The 22,169-nt window shown below is 38.0% G+C and overlaps 1 protein-coding gene across 7 annotated transcripts in view; it reads left to right on the top strand.

The window, feature by feature from the left end:
* RALGAPA1 (Ral GTPase activating protein catalytic subunit alpha 1) overlaps nucleotides 1-22,169 on the top strand; it is a 5,382,632-nt gene that overhangs the window by 5,359,850 nt on the left and 613 nt on the right. The gene's annotated exons all lie outside the window — the stretch shown is intronic.

Genomic DNA, 22,169 nt, shown 5'->3' with positions numbered 1-22,169 from the left:
TCCCAGAAAAGAGGGGTCATGGAAGCTGGTTCAGGACCTGCCTTTTCTCAACACCTGTGTTAAGGTCCCTTATTTCAGGATGTTATCTCTTCAGACACTTACCTCTATTGTTTCCTCAAGCCTTTCTTGTATCTCCAGATTTGAAGTGAAGTAAGTTTACCTTCATATTCCTGTTCATTCTGTCATTAGGAAGTTTTTAAAATTTTCTGTTTCTTTTTCTCATTATCAATTCTCTGGCTTGCATTTTTGTCTTCTGCTGCTCATAGTCGGCATTAGGCACCCGCCAAACCTGCGGCCGCGGGGAGCCTCCGATTATCTCCCTGCATATGAGGACCCCTACATGAAGCAGCCATGGGTTTCTCTGTCTCCTCCACTCCTTGCTCAGTGTCTGCTACACGTTCGCATGGCTGTGTAACTTCACCACGCAATTCCGTTTTTTTTTTTTACTTTGCCTGTAAGCTGCAGTCAATCAGGTCCACTTCAGTGAAGCAAGGGACCTGATTGGCTGCAGCAGCCAGGGAAGTAAATTCTAGTTTGCTGATTGGTTGCAGCACTGGTCGGGGGGGGGGGAACCTTGACACGAGAACCTAACAAGGACTGGTGCTAGTGGGCATAGGCTTTGCAAGACCTTCAAAAATTTAGAACAATTTTCTTTATTTAAACAACACTTAGAAGCAAGAATGAAACCGGACACTGGTTGTTCTGACAATGAGCACTTCCTACAGATCATTATACTGACCGCTTTTTGAACTCCAGCTTTAGTTAATGCTGCATGATGTTTTGCTTGCCAGTCTTAAGGAACATTTGTGTCCCAAGTTCAAGCAGCTGTGGATAAAGGTGGCAGAGGCAGACACCCCCCCCCCCTTTTATACTGCCCCTCACCAGCAAGAATGTTTGCATTAAATACATTAAAAAAGCAGTGAGTAAGACCTGGGATTTGCTTGGTCATGTTTTTTTTTTCTTTTTAGTTTCAGATGGCCACCTTTTGAAGCTTAATGGTTCAGAAATGCACTGACAGTGGTACTGGATTTTATCAGAGTTCTTGTTCTGTCTGCTGCAAAACTGCTTTAAGTTTGTAAACCAACCTCTATGACAACGGTGCCAGTTCATCCTAAACAGCTGGCATGTAGTTCTGTGGTTACCGGTCATGGACAGAAACATACCTCTGACCTGTAAAAATCAAAACACTTTAAAATATATATAGCTAGATAGCTAGAGATAGATGTAAGTATATGTATATACTGAAGGGACACCAATAAAGTACCATTTTCTTATTTTTCAAAAAAGATAGTGTTCAGACTCTATGCCCCATACAGCTAGAGACTGACACCTTTGCTTAGGCTTACTTTAGTTGTTTATATGTACCCTTAAATGGTCTGATTTGATGACAAACATGTATAAAACTAGGAGGAGCAAGGCTGAAGTTGAGGGGGAAAAATCACAATGCTGTGAGTATATCAGCACTTAAGAGGTTTGGTATTACATTGAAAGGACTGGGGAAGGTGTTGAAGGACTAACTTACTGATCATAAGTCTGTAAAAGCATCTCACGTTACACATGCTGAGTGGTGAGCCCCTATGCAGATTTATCATTTGGTGTGGTTAACAGTCAGCAGAGCTGAAGCATCTGAGGAGTTGGGGAAAATAAAAGAAGGTATCAAAATGAGTCACTAGCCCAGTAAAAAGTAATATGATGAATTTAATTAATAAGGAAAAAGTACAAGTGCTAATGCAACAGGAAATGTACACAACTCAGGCAGTACAAGTGCTAATGCAACAGGAAACGCACACAACTCAGGCAGTACAAGTGTTAATGCAACAGGAAGCACACACAACTCAGGCAGTACAAGTGCTAATGCAACAGGAAATGCACACAACTCAGGCAGTACAAGTGCTAATGCAACAGGAAGCACACACAACTCAGGCAGTACAAGTGCTAATGCAATAGGAAATGCACACAACTCAGGCAGTACAAGTGCTAATGCAACAGGAAGCACACACAGCTCAGGCAGAACATATGAAATAGAAAAGTATTGGCTATCTATTATTAGTACAAAGTAGTAATGAGAGAGAAGATGGAGAGGAGTTGTACTGCTGGGTAAAAGTATGCAGAATTAGAAAGCACAGTAGTCGGCAAGGGTGTGTGTTTAGCAAGATGGAAAGGTAGGATGAAGAGAAAATTAATGACATTAATATTTATCTGTCCTTGCAGGCAAAATATGCAACTATCAGGAAACTAATCCTACAAATCAATGCCGTTGCTGAATGATTTTTGTTAATAGCTGGAGACTGGAACAGAATACTTAGTGAACAGGAAGTAGGCAAAAAGAGGTACAGGCAGCAGACTAGTTCAGAAAAAACTGAGATAATGGTAAGTGTCAATTGAAAACACAAGTGCAAAAAAAAATTACATGAGTCAAGGGATATAAGAGAAGGATTTAAGTGAGGTTTGAAGAGTCAGCTTAAGGATTTACAAACAGGTAAAAAGAGAGGGTCATTAAATATTAGAATTTGGAAGAACGACAAACACGTCCAAGTACAGAAAATGGAGGAAGAAAGGACATAGGCAAAGAGAATGTCATTCAAACAAACATTTCTTGTGAGCACATCAAATCTTCAAAGCTATTGGCAGCTAGATTGCAACAACAGGCAGTGCAAAGGACAGTAGATTAATTAAGAGATTCTAAAGGAAGGAACTTAGAGACCTTACCAGAAATAAGGGAGATATTCAGGCCCTATTTTGTGGCTCTGTAAGAAGGGCAAAACGGTAGTATAGACAGAGATAGAAAGACAAGAACTTTGTTGTCAGAATTATAGCTTCTGAGGTTAACTTGGGAAATAAGTGTCAGTCTCATAAAACCATCTGCAGTAGATGAAGTTAGATATGCTCTGGGAAAATAATTGAATGGGAAACTCCTGAACTTGATTTGCTACCTATATAAGTATGGGAATTATCAAAAGAAAAGGTAATGCAGATCTGGGTAAACTTTTGTTTACTAAAATCTTACAGGGAGAGGAAGTTCCAAGTTCTTGGAAATAAGGTCTTGTAGCTGTGATAGCCAAACAGGGTAAGGATCTTAAAATTTTTAATCCCTATAGACTAATAACAATTTTAAATCATAATTATAAGAACTATATGGCAGTTTTGGTGGCAAAGTTAGACCTGTTTCTACCAACAATAATTCATATAGATCAAAAGGGATTTATAGAGGGAAGGAGCACTTTTGATAATGTCTTATCAACACTAATGATAATAATAGAACAATCTACAAATCTAGAACACACAAAAATATCAATACTCTCATTAGATGTAAAAAAAGCATGTGACAGAGTAGATCCGGGTTCCTTGACTATGGTGCTGGAAAACATGAACTTCTCTGATGAGTTTAAGATTTGGTAGAGGTTGTGTCATAACTAATCAACAAGAGCCAAGGTGATAGGGGATTTATCAGAATCATTTTGGCTATCCTAAGGGACTAGACAGGTGTGCCATCTCTTCCCATTATTATTTGCTTTATATTTGGAACCTTTAGCATAGTGGATAAGAGTTTCTCACATTACGGGCTTTCACTAGAACAGTCTACAACCTAAACTTGCATTATACACAGATAATATAATTGTTACACTAAAGCACCATCTTGATGATATACCACAACTGATGAACATGTTGTAACAGTTCAGGGAAATGTTAGGGTATAAGATAAATAAAGGCAAAACTAAGGCAATTGGAATTTATCTAGAAACTCTGGAAGAACTTCAATTTAGATATTTGGGAATTTTATTTGTTAGCATGTACGGAACTTCTGTGTTAAAGTCTTATCAGGTTGTTTTTGAAAAGATCAGAGGGAATTTGAGAATGTGGATATTATTAGATCTGGAATTAGATCAGAGGGTCCACGTGTTACATTGTCACATAGAACCCCGTTTCCTGTACTTGTGACGATCTTTCAGGGTATAGATAAAAGGGAATGTTACAACAGCTAAAAAAATGGATGCAGGGTTTCATATGGCATAGTGATAAGGTGAGAGTGAAACAGGAGAGATTAATATTTCCAAGGGATATGGGGGGTACCTGATATAGACAGGTACTATAAGGCAACAATCTTGCTATGTTAGCCAAAAATAAACTGGAGTAATCTGGATCAATTTTTGAAAAGAATGCTGCTGGTAAATAATGACTGGCTAGGTTCAACTGATATATTAGAATCTTTTTGGGGGAAGGAGGGCAAGATAGTGCACTCACCATACTTAAATGATTTGTGCACGGCAGTTGCCTCCCTTATGGTGGGAAAGACATGTAATTCATGGAAAATACAAATATTGCCATTTGGAGTGCTAATAAAAGGCATGGTTAGGCCTGACCCTGCAGAGGATTGGAGAAAATTAAAGACAACTTTAAGGTATTGGGATCAATTATTGTTAAAAGACAGAGTACTGACATGGGATGAAGTCAGGAGAACCTCTGGAGTACTGGAAGGGAGGTATTTGCAGCTTTATGCTATAAGAAGGCAATTGGAAACCTTTCCTTGGTTTAAAAATGTCTATAGCTAATTGCCCAAGTTTAATCAATTGTTGGAGAACACTATGCACCAAACCCTAATTTGATAAAAGCATAGTCTGCAAGGACTTCCAAGATGTCTTCACAGTGATCAACAGCTTTATCAGCTCTATCACTGGGCAAACAGAAACTGAGAAACTGCAGCCAAAGATACTGTCAATTTGAGTAAAATTCTGTATTGCACTGATGTCTTAACATGTGCTAATACAAATCCATTTCTGCTATCTAAGTTTATCATATCAGTGTTTTAAACTATCCTTGATATGCCTTTGTTCTACAGTTCTTTTTTTTTTTTGGCTATGTCTGGAATTGTTAAGATGAGAGGTTAGTAGAGCCGGCTATGTGTAGAGCTATAAGAATGTTGCACAATGTTTATATGTTTGCCGTGTATTTTTAGTCTGTTCCTCATCAAAAATGTGGATTCACGCAATGCATGCTACTGGAAAATCTGTCATTCTAGCAGCTTTATTAGTTCATAAGCACATTGTTTTAAATCCCTAATGTTATGTCCTTGCCTTCTTTTTCATTTTGTTTTTTACCTCATCTAGAATTTTGCTGAGACATTGGTGGGGGGGTTCTGCAGAATGCACTGATTATTTTAATGAATGCTAATGCAAACCATGTTATTCTAATACCTTTCTAAGATTATCAACTATCCCTAATGTTACACCTTTAGTCTGTGGTTATTTTTGGCTTTGGAATTATACTGAGCGGTTAGGAGGTTGGTAAGGGCTGTGAGAATGTTGCACAATGTCTAGATGTTTGCTAGTTTTGGTATGTTCATCAAAATTGTGGGGTTATACAACACATACTACTGCAAAATCTTATTCTAGCATCATTATTAGTTTATAAGCTAAGTATTTTAAATCCTTAATTTTCAGTCTTGCTGTAGTGCTGTCTGTCCTGTGTGCGAGAGTCTGGGTAGCTCTGTCTTGTGTTTCTGTCCTGTGCAAGGGAAGTCTATGTGGGTGTCTCTATTCAGTCTTGCTGTAGTGCTATCTTTATTTTGTGTGTCTGTGTATTTGTGTACCTCTGTGGGACTGGCTACCCAGTCAAAATGTAGCAACACTGCTAGTAAATGCCAGTCTGTGTGTGCGCGTGTGTGGGTGTATATACTTCTGTGAGTGGCTGCCTTACTGTGGTACAGAGGCTTGTCATAATGTAACACTGGTACTAAATGCCAGGCAGTGTGTGTACCTTGGCACTCTGTCTTTTTAATGGTCTGAATGTAGTAATACTATACAGTGATTGTTAAATGGTGCTAGATGAGCATGACAAGGAAGGGGGTGTGATAGCAACATGGTCGCACTTGATATTCTCCTGGGTAGGGCCCCCAACTTGAAACTTGCTGGGGGCCCCCAAAATGCTAGCACCAGCCCTGCTGCCACTCCAAGGGTCTTTACCAAATGTCTGGCCCCTGTGGTAGCCTTCTGCAGACTTCAGAGAATTCAAATATTCCTTCATCTGGACGTTTCTTTAATTCAAGCCCTCTCTCAGCAGCCTCTACTTCTGAATCTACACTTCACTGTGCTGCTTCTGTGCAATGTGCTTCACTCTCACCTCTAAAAAGTGTGTGTTGACTCTCTGTCTCTCAAGACCATGTGGTTTTGGGTTGCTGGATTCAGACCATTCCAATGTTGGCTTGTCTCCTGCTTCTCAATGCCCTCTCTTTGACTGCTTATTTCCAGTCTCTTCTTCCTGCAAGGGGATTTCTCAAATCTGTGGGGTACATGGCATCCACCATTCCTATGTTTACTTTTGCTAAACTCCACATGAGGAAATTTCAAAGGTATCTCAAGACTGTTTGGCTGCAGCACTGCCACGATCTGTAGTATGTGGTTCCTCTTTCACCTTGTCTCAAGGTCGAGCTCCACTGGTGAATTCACCAGATTTCCCTAAACCCAGATCTGCCTTTTCAGGTTCCTCTCCCTAATCAGGAGCTGTGCATGGATGCTTTCGATCATGGTTGGGGAGCCTCGTCCAACAACCTAAAAGTCCAGGGTCTTTGGTCCCATCAACAACTGACAGATCATGTCAAGGAAATGAGGGCTGTACTTTTAGCTCTCCAGGCTTTTCACTCCCTTTGGTTTCTAGGTCCTCTAAAGGTTTTTGCAGACAATACCATAGTCATATGGTACATCAACAAGCAAGACAGCACAGAATCTTATTTTCTTTGGAGGCCGGCACTTCCGGATTGGGATTTTGCAGTCCGCCGTCACTTGGATCTTTGGACTGACTGACTGCATTCCTTCAGAGCACAGTGTGGTGGCAGACTCTTGAAGCAGGTCCAGAACATATACCCACAAATGAATGCTTCACGGGGAAGTGTTTCTGTACATTGTACATTGGTGGGATACTCATCAGATCAATCTTTTTGCCTCACCTCTTAACAGAAAACTTCGGCAGTTGTGTTCCAGAGTGCCAAGTCCTCTGGCTTGGAAAGTGGATACCATAGGCCAGATACAGTAACACCTACATGAAGTGTACACGATCTGTATTCAAGAACATCTTACCATATCTTGTGTGCTTTCTAGTCAATCAGAAAGACTACACTAAGTGTACGTGTAGTCTATACTTTGTGGTAACCTTTCTGAATTTCTCTCAGTATTTAAAGCTGCAAGAAAATCAGTAGGAAAACAAAAATTAGAAAGAAGAAGGTGCGAGTTATGCTTCTGTTGTCTGTTCAGTCAGAAGGGTGTACACTTAATATTTACTTAGTGTAGGCATTATTGAATCCCAGGGAATGTCTTTTTCTTGGAAGAGGATGTTTCTGTATGCCTATCCCCCTCTTCCTCTGCTACCAAAGGTCCTGCACACGATCATGTGGGACACACCCAAAATCTTGCAGGTCACACCCTTTTGTCCCAGACTGTACTAGATTCCCCCTTCTGTTTCATTTGACAGGGGCAATCATCACAAGTTACCCCACAGGATGGATCTTCTCACACAAGACAAGAGATCTCTCTTGCACCCTCACTTGTCCACCCTTCAAATAATACATTGGGTGATAGGATTTTTCCTTTCAAGCACCAATTTTCTGAGGATGTGCTTTGGGTTTTGCAGGAGGCCAGAAAACCCAGTACTGGAAAATCAGGTCTATAAAAAGATAGTCTTTTTAAATAGTCAAATTTCATATGATCAAACTCACCTGAGATCATGGTACAGTGGAACTTAGGAAATATTCCTTTTTCCCCCCACTGTAGTGTGATCTCCCCACTGTAGTGTGATCTCAGAGTTTGTATATATAATTAGCAGGGGCCGTGGTGGGTACAGGGGGCTTGGCCCTTGCTAAAATGCTGTTTTTGAGTTTTTGCATATGTTCATCTATTTTAATAGTCTATTGTAAGAGTTCAGTCATATGAAATTCGACTGTACAATTTATAAATTAATAAATAATATATTTAAAAAGTTGATCATATGACATTGATCCCTGGAAAATTATGATTGCCTAAATGGAAGAGATTTTCTATTTGATGTCTCAAGCATGACCTGGGCCCCTTTTCTCTGGAGGTTCCTGTGTCCTTTCTTATTTGAGTTGCTCAATCCTGATTTGACATATTCATCTGTTTATTCATCAACCATAGCAGCTTGTCTGCCTCTGACTCCACCTTTGGCTTCTAGTTGTGAAGTTAAACAGATTTTAAAAGGCAGACTATTCCTCCTTCTTGGGACCTTAATTTTGTTCTTCAAAAATTGGCTTAGTCCACTTTTGAACCTGCAGTTTCTTCTTCCCTACACCATTGTACATGGAAGACTGTATTGTTGGTGAGTCTTACTTCTGCCTAGAGGATCTCTGAACTTCAGGTATTCATGGTGGTTTCTCCTTTTTTGTTTTTTTCACAAGGACAAGGTGTCTCTTCGTACCAGTCCTTTTTTGCCAGAGGTGGTAATTGATTTGTTCTTAAATCAGTCCATTCATCTTTCTTCTTTTTTCCATTCTCCACAGATCACTAGTGAGAGGGTTTTTCTAGGATTTACTTAGACAAGACAAAACATAGGAAAACTGAGCAACATTTTTTTTCTTTTCGTGCCATGAACTTGGGTTTGGCATTATCTAAGCAAACTGTCTGCTCCTGGATTTCTAAGGCCATTTCTTTTTGCTGTTCTTTTCATGGCAAGCAGCTTTCCTGTTATGTTCTTGCTCATTCTACCAGGGTAGTGGCCTCGTTTAGTGTTTTCTTTCTTTAAGAGTCTGGATACTAGATCCAGCTTGGAAGCTGTTACTTGGTGTTCTGTTCATACTTTTACCAAACATTGCAAGTTAGATATCATTACCAAGGCCATCCTTCATATGTTTGTGGAGGGCTTTTGTGTGCCTTCCTCCTCCCATATTTTCCAGTAGCTTTTGAACTCTCCCAAGAGTAAAGAAAAGTACTGCAGCATTGATAAGGAAGGACATAGTTCAGATATGTACAATCTTACTGTAACAGCAGATGTCCTGCTTCTCACTATTGCAGTATTCTGGCCCTCCCTCCTGCCCCGTTACATTCTGTCTTCCTTTTTCTGGCCGAGGGTTTGTTCATGCATCCTTTTTTCCTTCCTGGATGTACATGTTTGCTTTTCTTTGGAGTTGGTCTGTTTTTTTCTGGGTCACTTCAGTGCTGAGGATTAGGCATCTGTAGGTCATATATGTACCTTGAGCCTTGCACATATGATTCTTGGAAGGTGTAAAGGTTTTGGAATGCTGCCTGGACCTTTGACTCTACTCAGCAGGATATACAAGAGTAAAGAATACTGCAGCAGTACAAAGTAAGACATCTACTGTTACGGTTAGATCTTACAGAAATGTGCTTTCCAAAAAGAAGCTACACAAACCACTGGCTGTAACAGAGATACAATAAACCACCAAGCACGTTGAAAAAAAACATTTGATATATAGATAAGAACAGCAAAGCTTTCGGGTAAAACCCTTCCTCAATACTATTACATACATTTAAAACCAAACTGGTTTATATACAGGTCAAAAATCACATGACCAGCAGTCCAAATGTCATGTGACCATACAATAAAAATATATACAAAACATACTAATGAAAATCAAATACCTACTAATAAAGTAAGTACAAAATATAAAATGTATAAAACACATCTAACAATGTAGTCTAGTATGCTGTAATTTAATAAGAACAGGTTTTAATGTAACCATATTATTCAACCCTGGAAAATGATCAGAACAAAACCTGAGAATCCATTCATACTCCTTTAGTTCAAGTTAATTATTATTTCCAAAAAGAATACTGTTCCCCAAACCAAGGACTGTCCAACAAGTCAGTCTGACTATTTATAGAACCTTTTCCATCCTCCCACCTTGGCAGTCCCTTTTCGCTTTCAGAAGGTTTGAATCTCCACTTTTCTTTTTGGCAACAGATAGTTTCAGTCAGTTGGGTTCCAAAGATTATTCATCAAGGTTACAGATGTCAGTGAGAGGAAATTGCTCCTTGCTAGTGAGTTATTTCTCATCTACCAGGCCAGACTATTTTATTTCCATCTGGTCTTCACCACATTCCGTGGAGTAATAAAACCAGTGCCTCCTTCCCATGTTTGGAAAGGTTTTTATTCAGGCATGTTTTTAGTACCACAGAAAGAAGATTTTTGGAGACCAGTTCTAGATCTTTTTTTCTTAGACCTGTATGTGTTAGTACCTAAGTTGAAAATGTTGTCACTTCACAATTCATTTTCTCTTCTTTCAAATTTCGTGGTGACACTAGATTTAAAAGATGCTTATCATCACACTAATTTCATCCAGACTTTAGGCTTTTCTTAAGGTTTTGTGTGCCTGAATCATGTTATCAGTTCTTTGCCTTACCCTTTGGACTATCCACTGCACTAAGTGTTCACAAAGTGTCATTCTTCAGTAATAGCTCATTGCAGGCAACAGGGTATCCACATTTTTTTCATATTTAAATGATTTGCTCTTATTTGAAGAGTCTTTTTTCAGTTTGTCAGGAATCTCTCACTTGGGTTAGAGATGTGATACGCAAGCTGGAATTCCAAGAGAATATTCAAAATTCCTTCTTTCACATCTGATTGTGTTTCTGGGGTGTTAGCTAAACACCTCAGTTCAAGGAGCTTTTTTCCCACAAGAAAAAAATAGTTCTGTATTTAGATCTATTGCTAGGGATTTCCACTCAGACTTTGGTCACTGTAAGGGAAAACCTCAGGATTTTGGGTCTCATGGCATCTGTGATTCTCATGATAACCCTCGCAGGACTCCACTTGAGAGAGGTACAGTCTAAAGTCTTTTTGTCCCAGCATTAACATCCTTTGTCTTTTCAAATCCCATTGCTGGAGATTGTCAGAAGAGAAATTACTTGGTGGAGACAACAAATATCCCTAAATTCAAGTCTCTCATTCTCCCTACCGGTTCCAAAACAGTCAGTCATCACAGACACTTCAGGCTTTGCTTGGGGAGCAGTGTCAGGAGGAATAATAGTGCAAGGTGTGTGGTACACCTACGAGAGATGCAAGTACATAAATATAAAAGAGGTATGCTTGTCCTGATCAAGGCACTCAACTCTCTGAATCATCTTTGATAGCAGGGATCTGTTCAGGTTGTTTCAGACAATGCCACAGTCAACATGGTACAACAACATGCAGGAGGGGAACTAGGTTTTACCTCCTTTGCAGGCTAGCCATGTTAGCTTGGGATACAGCTTCACAACGCAGTCTCACTCTGCAGGCATCATTTATTCCATCAGAGAAATACTTTGTGGCAGACATGCTGAGCAGGACAGGGCAGACCCTCACATTTGCAGACTAGTTCATGGGTCTTCCAGGATTTCATCCCTCTGTGTTGAGTTCCTCTAATAGACCCATTTGCCTCATCTCTGAATAATCTGCTGGCAAGGTTCCATGCAAGAAGGCCTGAAATACAGATGCCTTTTCTTTTCCTTAGACAGGAATGTTCTTACATGCTTTTCCATCCTTTCCACTGATATCCATGGTATTTCTGAAGATTAGGAAAGAATCCCCCAAGATCTTTGAGGTGACTCATTTTCTGGCCTAGGTAACAGTGGTGCTTGCTTCTTTTGCAGATGGCCAGGAGCAGTTACCACAAGCTTGCTCAGAGAATGGATCTACTCTCACAAGATCAGGGGGCGTTTGATGCATCATGACCCAGTAAACTTCAACTGACTGCCTGGATGATGGTCTCGATTCCCTTTAGGCAACTGTTTATTGAAGACATGCAGCAGGTACTAATGGAGAGAGGAAAGCCTGCTACTAGAAAATCATATATTAGTAATTGGATAAGGTTTTCTAGTTGGTACCAACAACATAACCAGCACCCATTCCGGGCTAGTTGTTCTCTGATTTTACCATGTTTGTATAAGTTATTTTCCTATGACCTTTCTTAATTCTCCATAAAGGTTAATGTATCGGCCATTTTAGCACGTCTGCCCATGGATCTTTCTCTTTCAAGACGTTCTCATATCAGATTGTTTTTTAAAGGGAATTTGCATAAGAGGCCTTTCAAGAAAACCAGTGGCCCCTTCTTGGGATCTTAATTTTGTGTTAGAGAAGCTAACACTTGCAACATTTGAACCAGCTAATCTGGCTGACTTGAGTTTCTTAGCATGGAAAACAGTTGTACTGATTCCTCTGACCTCTGTGAGAAGACTATCGAAGTTGTAAGCTCTGTGGTGAGCCAACCTTGTTTCATTTTCCACAGAGACAGGTTTTTTTATGCCTAAAGGTGGCATCCATGTTTACTTTAAGCCAAACTGTCCATTTTTTTCTAATCCTAAAAATGAGGGAGAAAGGATACTCCATACCCTGGATGTCCACTGACAGCTCAGATACTGCCTTGACCGAGCTAAATCTTTCAGGTCTTCGGATCTGTTGTTCATTTCTTGTAAGGATAAGAAGATGGGGAAAACCTGTTTTGATGCACACTATTTTCAAATGGTTGTCTAAAGCTATTATCTTTTATTATACTCACCAAACTATTCCAGGCAGGGTCAAGGATCACTATACTAGGGCATTTGCTTCATATATGGCTTTATAGAAACGGGTAGATTCTAGAAGTATTTATAACACCATGAAACACACAAAAAGAGTAAAATAAAATAAGTTGAGCACTGGCTGTATCAGGCACACAAAACCGTATAAATTTATTAAGATGAGTGGTTTTGTCTGGTGCACATCACCAGACGACTTCAGACAAATGGATATATCACCATGACATTTTTATATTAGCAGCTGATACAAACAAACCAATAAAAAAGCACATCCAAGTCATCATTAAAGAGACACTTGATCATTGCTACAAACTAAAATCAAAAAAACTAATACAATAAATACTAAACTTTTTACAAGTTTATCGAATGTTCACAATTCATAAATATACTTTCATAAAAACTTCATAAAATGTACATAATAAAAAGAATTATGTTGGCTGACATCTCATCTATCGTAAACGTTTAACTTTAATGTACTGGTGATAGATACCAATTCATTTAAACCGGGGGGGGCTACTTGCATTAGTAAAAATCTGCCACCATGTTTCCCTCGTCTCTAAATAAATTTTCCAAGGTCCTCCCCTATTATGATGTTTGACCTGCTGTAAAACTACGAATTTGAAGGTGTGTTGAGGATAAATTTTAATACGCCTGTATAATGCATTCTTTTTATTGGCCTGTCTAATTTCATAGGTGTGCTCATATATCCTCTGTGCCAGCTTTCGTTGGGTTTTACCTATGTAAAACGCTAGGCAGTCCTTACACAAAGCCAAGTAAACCACTGCTTGGGAATTACAGTTGTATTTTCCCCTCATATTTATTCTTTTATCACACACTTGAACATAAGTTGTAGGCAAAATGTGATTACACTGTGAACACATACCACAGGCTGTCATTTTACCTTGTGTCCTGCCCTTGTCACTTCTCTCCAGGATGCCTTTTAAATTGTGAAGATAAGAAGATAGGAAAACCTGTTTTGATGCACACTATTTCCAAATGGTTGTCTAAAGCTATTACCTTTTATTATACTCACCAAACTATTCCAGGCAGGGTCAAGGATCACTATACTAGAGCATTTGTTTCATATATGGCTTTATAGAAATGGCTAGATTCTAGAAGTATTCTAGAAGCAGCAGTTTGGACCTCTATATATACTTTTAGAAGGCATTACAAGCCTGATACCTTCACTAAGTGTAGATCAAGCTTTGCTAGAACCATTCTCCAGGGACCGTTGGACCCTTCTGCTTCCACCTCCCAAAATTTGTAAGCTGCGGAATAATATCCATATAGCTTATGGTACTACAGCAGTGATCAGTATGAAGAACATAGTACAGTTGTGTATGTAAACTTACCGTAACAGCAGATTTGAATGATCACTGCTGCAATAGCTGCTCCCTCCCTCCATCTCCTTTGCATTTTTTGGTGTGTTGTTTATGCTAGGGTGTGGACTTTATTTTTATTTATATATATTTTTTGTTCCTAACATCATCCTTTCAGGGCTCAGGCCCCCTCTCTCTGTTGGCATGAAAGCTGTGAAGGGCTTGGCATGCAAACCTATCATTTTAGTCAGATCATCTTGAGCTGTCTTAATGGTTTGGGCATGTGGAAGGCACCCTGAAGCCTTGGAAGTTGGCCGGCTGTTGTATCCTAGTGTAATATATAAGCTACTGTATAGGCTACTACATCAGAGATTATTCAAACATCCACCATTATGTTAAGTTTACTTATACTACTTTACTGTCTTTACCTTTTTAAATTATTTTATTTAATTCATTTATTTGTTTATTTATTTATTTATTAACTTTGATAACAGGGTGCGTGGGCTGGTTGATAGACCCTTTTCAGCTACAAGCCAGGCACACTGGTCAAAAAATTTGAAGTACAAACCATAAAGATGTAAAGCATACAGAGTAGAATCAGTTAAACAAGATTTACAGTAAAGAGCATTTCTAAAGATATAGCTTATTTGTATTATGTATCAGAGACACTTTCTTACAAGCATCACGGTATGTACATTTGTAGTGATATTTGCAGTATATTACAAAGCAAGGTGTAGAAACAGTTGATGCTACTCACAGAGGTAGTTAAGCATTGTGACTACAAAATAAACATGGTAAAACTTAAGTGCAGTAAATGCAACAGTTCATGTAAATGTTAGCCTTTGTCTTTAAAGCAATTGCAACAAGTATCTTTGAACATAGCCCTTTTTTCACTCATTTTTGAATTAATCTAGGGTAATTTCTTGCTTAATTTATGCTGATATTTTGTTCCAACTAGAAGGTTTATGTTTTGCATCTGGATCTTAGAATGGATTAGGGATTTCATCACAGATCTAGGAAACTGTGGATTTCTTCAAACCAAGTTGCTGGTGTTTTAATAGATGTCAAACTAACCAGGTTTTTTTTCATAATTTTGAATGCAAGTCCTGGGGGATTATTTTCTTGCTGTGTTATTTCATTCAAAAACTGACCAGGAATAGCTCAATGCAAGTATATCTAAACAAGAAGAGAGAAGCAGGGAACCACTGAGCATTTCATTTAATGCTTAATACTTTTGTCTTTCTTTCATTAACAAATTCTAAAATGTAAAATAAAAAAAAAATATTCTTGCTGTCATTTAAACATGGAAATTCATTTTCATCTAGCAGTATTTGCCAGCATAATTCCTTAATCTCAAGTAAGGAAATGAAGTCACCAGCACTACAGCCATTTCTGAAACAGTCTAAAACAGAAAACGCAAATTTTCTACAGTCTTTACAAATTAAAGATTGTTTACACAAATGTGTTTTTTTAGTGTTAATAACTTACAGATGTTTTCAGGTGGTAAGCAAATGATAACATGCATTACCGAAGTGCTATTGCAGTTAAAATGGCCATTGACTTTAAAGGTCTTGTCAACCCCCTTAATGTAACCTGTAGCACCTTCGCTTATATACATACATTATTTGCACCAGACATATTTGAACTTTCCTTTATTCTTATTAAAAACTGTGGTTTGCTCAAAATTCTGCTTTAAATTACAGCCTGTCATATTGATAAAAGATGGACTATCACCAATGACTGGAACAAATTAGTATTTCCTAAAACATACTTATTATTAGAAATCACATTATTAATATTTATAACAACAGTGCTGTTGGTTAGTAATTTTGCTATTTTAAAATTAGTTTTCAATTTTTCAGTGTTTTTGACTCTTAATGATGGTTCACGATGTTAAATCAGCATAAGGTTTGTTTCTCTCTGCCTGCAAGCATCATAAAAACGCGATTTAAAAGAGCTAGAGTAAATGTCATCATTATCAACCCCCTTTTTCCAGTGTTTTGCGTGGTCAGGTGCTGTGTCACTTGTCGCCTTCTCTCCCCATTCAATGCCACTTTACTGCATTCTTCAGCACTCATGCCTGACTTTCACAGATCTTCCCTGACACAGTCCATCCACCTCTTTGCTGGATGCCCTCATTTCCTCTTGCCTTCTTCCTGTCTGTCCCAACTCATCTTCACCAGATTGCCTTCTACTTTCCTGCACAGTTGCCTGAACCACCATAATCTGTTCTTTTTGACCTTTTCTGTAATTGGAGCTACTTTGACTTCTGCTCTTATGTCCTCGTTTCTTCGCCTGTTCTATAGTGTGCATCCTACCACCCATCTCAGTCACTTCATCGCCATTACCACTAGCTTCCTCAACTGCACTGCCTTTACTGCCTAGGTTTCTGTACCATACAGTAGCGCTAGTCGTACCACTGTTTTGTATACTTTACTTATCAGAAAAGTTCTAGAATAAACCTCTCACTAAAAACAGCAAAAGAAAGCTGTAGCATCAAGTATTATTTAAATGTAATTTGTTAGACAAAAATACAGAATTCTCTTTGCATAAGTCTAGAAATGCAGCCATATCCTTCACATTTTGTATACAGTTTCAGTGAATGCATTTTCATTCCGTGAAAATAACCTTCAGTCAAGAATACTGATAAAAATAAAATGTGCTAACAGAATGTATAGTACTTTGAGTACAAAAAAGATCTTCCTTTGATGGTATGAGGCTTGGAAACCAAGTTAAAGAGGCGTGTAGACGTTTACAGGGATTTGGTATTATTAGGAGATACTTCAGACACGGTTCATTCATTTGGACTGATGCATAGAAAGTCCTTGCAGTGCAGTCCTCAGAAATATGGTACAGACACTCAACAGTGAGTGCAGAAGTCAGGTCAAATATCCAGCATTCCAGAATATTAATTATATTATTCAGGAGGAAATGAAAATGAGTGCGGAAGCTACAGATATAATAACATTCTGACTTCAGAAGTTAGAGGCAGTATAATGAGTGCAGAAGCTGCAGAGATTAAGATTTGATTTGGATATTGTTGACATCTAACTCCACTGTACATAATAACACATTCTTAACCTAACTACAGTGTATGCAAACTGTCATTCTGAAAGGTACAAGAAGACTTGGCACATAAAGGGGAGACTAGCACCTGTTCAGCACATTTCTGGGTAATTAAAAGATAAAGACTTTCATTCCAGTCTCATTCCAGTATTATCCAATTATTTCGAGTCCATTCCAGTATTCTACAGTCCTGTTAGTTCTTACAAAAGCACAATGATGGTATCATTCTTAGTTGTTTTGCACACACCCTTTATTAACTTATACTTGTCTCTGGGCACAATTTGTTGGAAGTACATTTGAAGGTGTGCTTTGTTCACAAGGCACAGTTTTCATAGTAGATTCTCCATAATATTTAGCTGGTAACATTACTTCATATTACATTATATAATTTTTCAAAGTTGTCTGTAGTTTGTATGAGTCAAGATTGCAACTTTTCTCCAAGTGCAACTGTTTAATAAGCTTTGCCTAGTTCTCAAGGTGTGAAGGTTTTACATTTTTCACGCAAGATATTTTCAGTTTGTACCTATCTGAAGACTTACAGTGTTTATCTAAGTGGATGATTTAGTCCTCTCTAACTTAATACTTCAGTAACAATAAGAGTTGCTGTGGCAATACACTTGAGTCCCCCAATTGTGCAAGTATTTTAATAGCATATAACAGTATTTCAAAGACAGTTGTCATTGTAGTATATGCCACCTTGCCGGAATCATTTGCTTCAATGTAGTGATGACAAGCTGGAATTCATATTGACAGTGCATAATCTGGGTGTAGTTTCTGATCACAAAATAACCTTAAGTGATAATTACACCCTAAATAAAACATTTCCTTTCCTCAGCATATATTTCCATCCCTAGAGGATGATCCCCATATTTTCACACATTTAAAAGACATGACTTAAAAGTTTCTCTGACTCTATGGCATTTCTGTCTTGGTCTTTCTCAGTACACCAGGGCTGAATGAAATCTTGTGATACTTTCATTAGAAGTTCTTCTTTGCTTTTTTATCATAATGCCTGTTACACCTGAAAGTATTTTGCTAAGGAAAACATGCTATCCAGGCTCAAAAAAAAATCACAACTCATTGCTGTATAAAGCTCCATTTTTCCATTTCCTGCAGGTTTAATTCTATTAAATATTTAATATTTTATAGTCTAAAGATTAATAAACCTGATGACCACTGACAGCAACTTAACGAATTACCTGAGCTTTGCAAGCCAAGAAGTGCAACACTGTGTCTGACTCAGGAAAGGAATACAGTAAGTCACGAAATGTATTTTTTTTTTCTAAAAGGGCTAAGATAGTGTAGCATATGTGTAGGAAGCATATGCTGGATATAAAAAGTACACACACCCTTGTTAAAATGCCAGGTTTTTGAGAGAGAAAAAAATGAGACCACGGTAAATCATTTCAAAATTTTTCCCACCTTTAATGTGACTATAACCTGTACAATTCAACTGAAAAACAAACAAATCTGTTAGGGGAAAAATATAAAAAATAAAACATACAATATGCTGGTTGCATAATATTGGGAAAATTGAAAGAACTCACTCCAAAGGCATAAGTTGTCATCACAACATAAACAGGACCTCTTTGAGAAATACGTCCCTCACCTATTGAATCGCCTGCTTGGGGAATAAGCTGTTTTTGCATGTGAAATTATGTAGCACATTGGCCTTCTTCAGGTTTTCCCTTGACATTTGAATCAGTACCCACAGATTTACTCCTGGGCTAAGTAGTGTGGCCCGTACTCAGTTGGGTGGCAGATCCATTCACTAAACTGTCTAGTTTGCATGGCTAAATTATATATGGTCACTCAAGCTGCCTACCTAAAACAAACACACAAACCTATGAACTCTTTCTCATCATCACTGTTTCTGTTCACTTATTTTATGTTTCAGTTTCACAAGTTCATCCATTTTTGTTGTTTTCTTAGTGACATTGTTCATTATTCTCCATTTTTGTTACAAAAAAGTATTGTAATTTTTGTTTCTAAGTTACCAATCCTTATTCTTCTACAATGTACTGCAAATGCCTGGTAATATTTCTAGTGGAAAGCTTACAAAAACATTTTGAAAGTGTCAAAAAATCCTTTAGACATCAGTCATCTCCAAAATCACCTTATAATTTCAGTGTTAGCGACACAAAAGTGCTAGTGCCTATAGTGAATGAGTAGAGGAGATGATGTAGGGTTTCATATAAACATGGATTACAAAGAAGGATCGTCTGTCACTTTGAAGTAGTCTTCAGAATGGTCTTGCAAAGTGACATACAGCACCATAATGATAAAATATGGCAATACAATTGAAAATCCAGTCTTGAGTCGTTTAGCATTTGTCAACTGTAAGCACTTTTATGGTCATGCAATATCTCATTCTTTGTTAGCATTACTTTGTTTTAGTCACAGTCAGCTAATAAACTGAATACTGTGGTCTGATCCTGAAGCAACAGCACTCATTTATTGTACACAGAATCAGTGTTTGTAGCAGTTATGTTTGTTACTTCTGTGTGACTAACAGAAATTTCCAAATTTTAACCCAAAACTCAGCTCTGTTGTCTCTAAAGTTGTGGTGTGACAGTGCAGCCAAGTTTTGCTGTGTTGTCTTGGATGCAAGTAGGCCAATGTTTATGAATTACTTGCTGAGTCTGACTGGTACTGGTTCCGTAAGTAGTCACAATATCTGTGAGGAACATTTTTTTTTTGGAAGTTGATGAATCATTTCTGGGTATTTTGTCAGTTTCAGATTTTGCTTGCATCAAACATTGTTTCTGTTATCCCCAAGTAAAAAAGTGATGGATTAAATCTTTTGAAGTATGCATGTTATGGAATTAAGAAGGGATGACAACTGTCAAGAGAAAGGAAAGTATTTTTATTAAGTTGTTCTGACTTGTTATCATCATGAAGGCTGGTTATTTCTGAACAGTCATTGTGGTCCAACATGGCTGAACAGTGTCCATTTTGGTTGTGCCTGTGTTTTCTTTCCTCCTCTTTTATGCTTTCTAGTCCCATAAAAGGGGCAGTAGAACGGATGGAGCACTAACTGTATCAATGTTGGGCCTTTGAGATTGATTGTGTCCTGTATCGCCACAAAGAAGATGGACTGAGGATACACCTACAGCCAAATATGACCTTATGTTAAATAAATTATTTGCAGATATAAATGCATTGTTTTGTGTTTACCAAACTAGCATAGTATTGACAGTTTAAAAAGTAAATATAAAAATAGTCTGCTTAGTACAGCACAGACAAAGATGCCATTTAGCTTTAATGCCTTAAGATATTAGATTGTAGGTGTGGTTCCCAGTATGGCCTTAATATGTGGGCTTTTAACCAGGCTCACCGTAGAAAAATGACTGTTCAGTCTGTAATGTTGTGATTAATAGGATGGGGTTTGTGTATTAATGTTTGGCACTTGGTGAGCATTAAAGCTAAAAACTTTGCTCCAGCTTTAGAGATTCACAGTAAGTTATATGCATTTATTTGTCAGTTAGTAAAAGGACAAGTGATACTCAGTAAGTTGTTATGGTAAAGAGCTGCATCAGTCTAGTTGTGTTTATCATTGCACCTTGCCGTGCATTACTCATTACTTCTTGGTGTGAGACACACCTAAAGGTATAAAGTGTTAATGTTTGGGGACTTCATACATGTAGCTGAAATGAAAATTTGTCACAAATTACAAATAATATTAAACCAGTCTTTAGCTCCTGGTAATGATATTTTTTTCACAACTATGTCCAGTAACTGTGTCTACATAATACCTGTGCCCAAAGAGTACCATATAAATATGCAAAAATATTTTTCACTTGTCACTCATGCCAACAGACGTCTTGCATTGGGTGAGTTGTAGCAGCGTGAAACTTTGTGCAGTTAAGGTAAGGAAGTTAACTAAAGATCTGTGTATTCCTGGAGACTGTGTTGTGGTTTATGGAACTTAATTATGAATTTAACTTGATGATGTGGAGATGTTCATTAGACAACATTATTTTATAAAATAACTGGATGAAACATTTGAGGTGACTGGACAATACAATTAAAATGGCTAAATGGGACAGTTAATGTAACAGGAAGACATACATATGCAATATGACATGAATTTTATGTTTTATTGTACTAAACAGTCCAGCAAATCAGTCCTGGTATTTTATTTCTTTTGCTGTAGACAGAAAGGCAAATTATATTTTTCTAAATAAGTCTTCAGTAGTTTTTAATCACAGTAGGCATCAGAAAGCTCTGTCAGGACTGATCGGAGTGCATTCTGCTGGAACAGAATCCACACGTTCTTACTGTAAGCCTGTATCCCTTCACTATATTTCTAGGTTGGTCATTTTGCTTTTCATGAAGTAGTATATGCTTAATAGACCCTTCAGAATATATCATCCTTTTGCGGGCCATTATTGCACGAAATCCTCTCTTCATTTCCATATTTTTAAAATGTAATATTGTCTGAGGTAAGATATAGTTGTAGGTCAAATTTATACACTCAGATTTTTATGCAGTAAGTTTCTTAGTGCAAGACTATACCATCGTGTGAGTTGAATCACCAAAACAGTAGATCTTTGAGTGTTTTGTGCCAGGTATTAACTTTCCTGGCCAGTTTCCCCCCATGTTGGCACCTTTTTTCTTTGATAAAAACCTGGAAGCTTGTTAAAATTGTTTTCATGCCCCAGTCTTTTCCTGTCACTAGGGGCTAACATTTCCTCATGTTGTTGCTCTGTCCTTCAGTTTATTGCTTTTTTTCTGCCTCCATGAAGTGAAAAGAACTGGAAAGTATTTTGTGTCGGTTGTGTTTGTAAATGTAAGCTCCTACAGACAGTGGTGTCACGGAGCTGTTCAGTACTGCTAGAAGAAATCGACAGACAGAGGATCTTGCTGCAAAACTATTATCATAAAAATGTGGAATTATGGTGAACACCTTTTATAACTGTAGTATATTTGCCTTTCCAAATGTCTAGAATATGCTGATTTAAAGCCTATTTTAACAGTTGACACAGATCCACTGTGACTTGCTTTAACCTTGCAGCAGTTTGTTTTGGTATTTTCTGTGTGCATGTATCATTTTGCATGAATGACTACTAAGTAGATGACATAGTGCAGTTCTTAAACTGGTTTGGCTGCTAAGCTAGAGACTGAATCTGAATCTTGTCAGTCCTCACTTGCATCATAATAATAATATGTGATATTGAATAGGCTGATTATATTTCTCGTGCAGTGAGAATGCCTTTAAAATGAAGCATTGGTCTTCCTAGACCTCATTGGTGTAATCAGCATAATG

This window comes from Protopterus annectens, chromosome 6.part0 (assembly GCF_019279795.1).
Source record: "Protopterus annectens isolate FY-2018-M chromosome 6.part0, PAN1.0, whole genome shotgun sequence".
NCBI classification, from domain to species: Eukaryota; Metazoa; Chordata; order Ceratodontiformes; family Protopteridae; genus Protopterus; species Protopterus annectens.
Note: the sequence above shows the minus strand (reverse complement) of the source record. Positions and strands in the feature narration are given on the sequence as shown.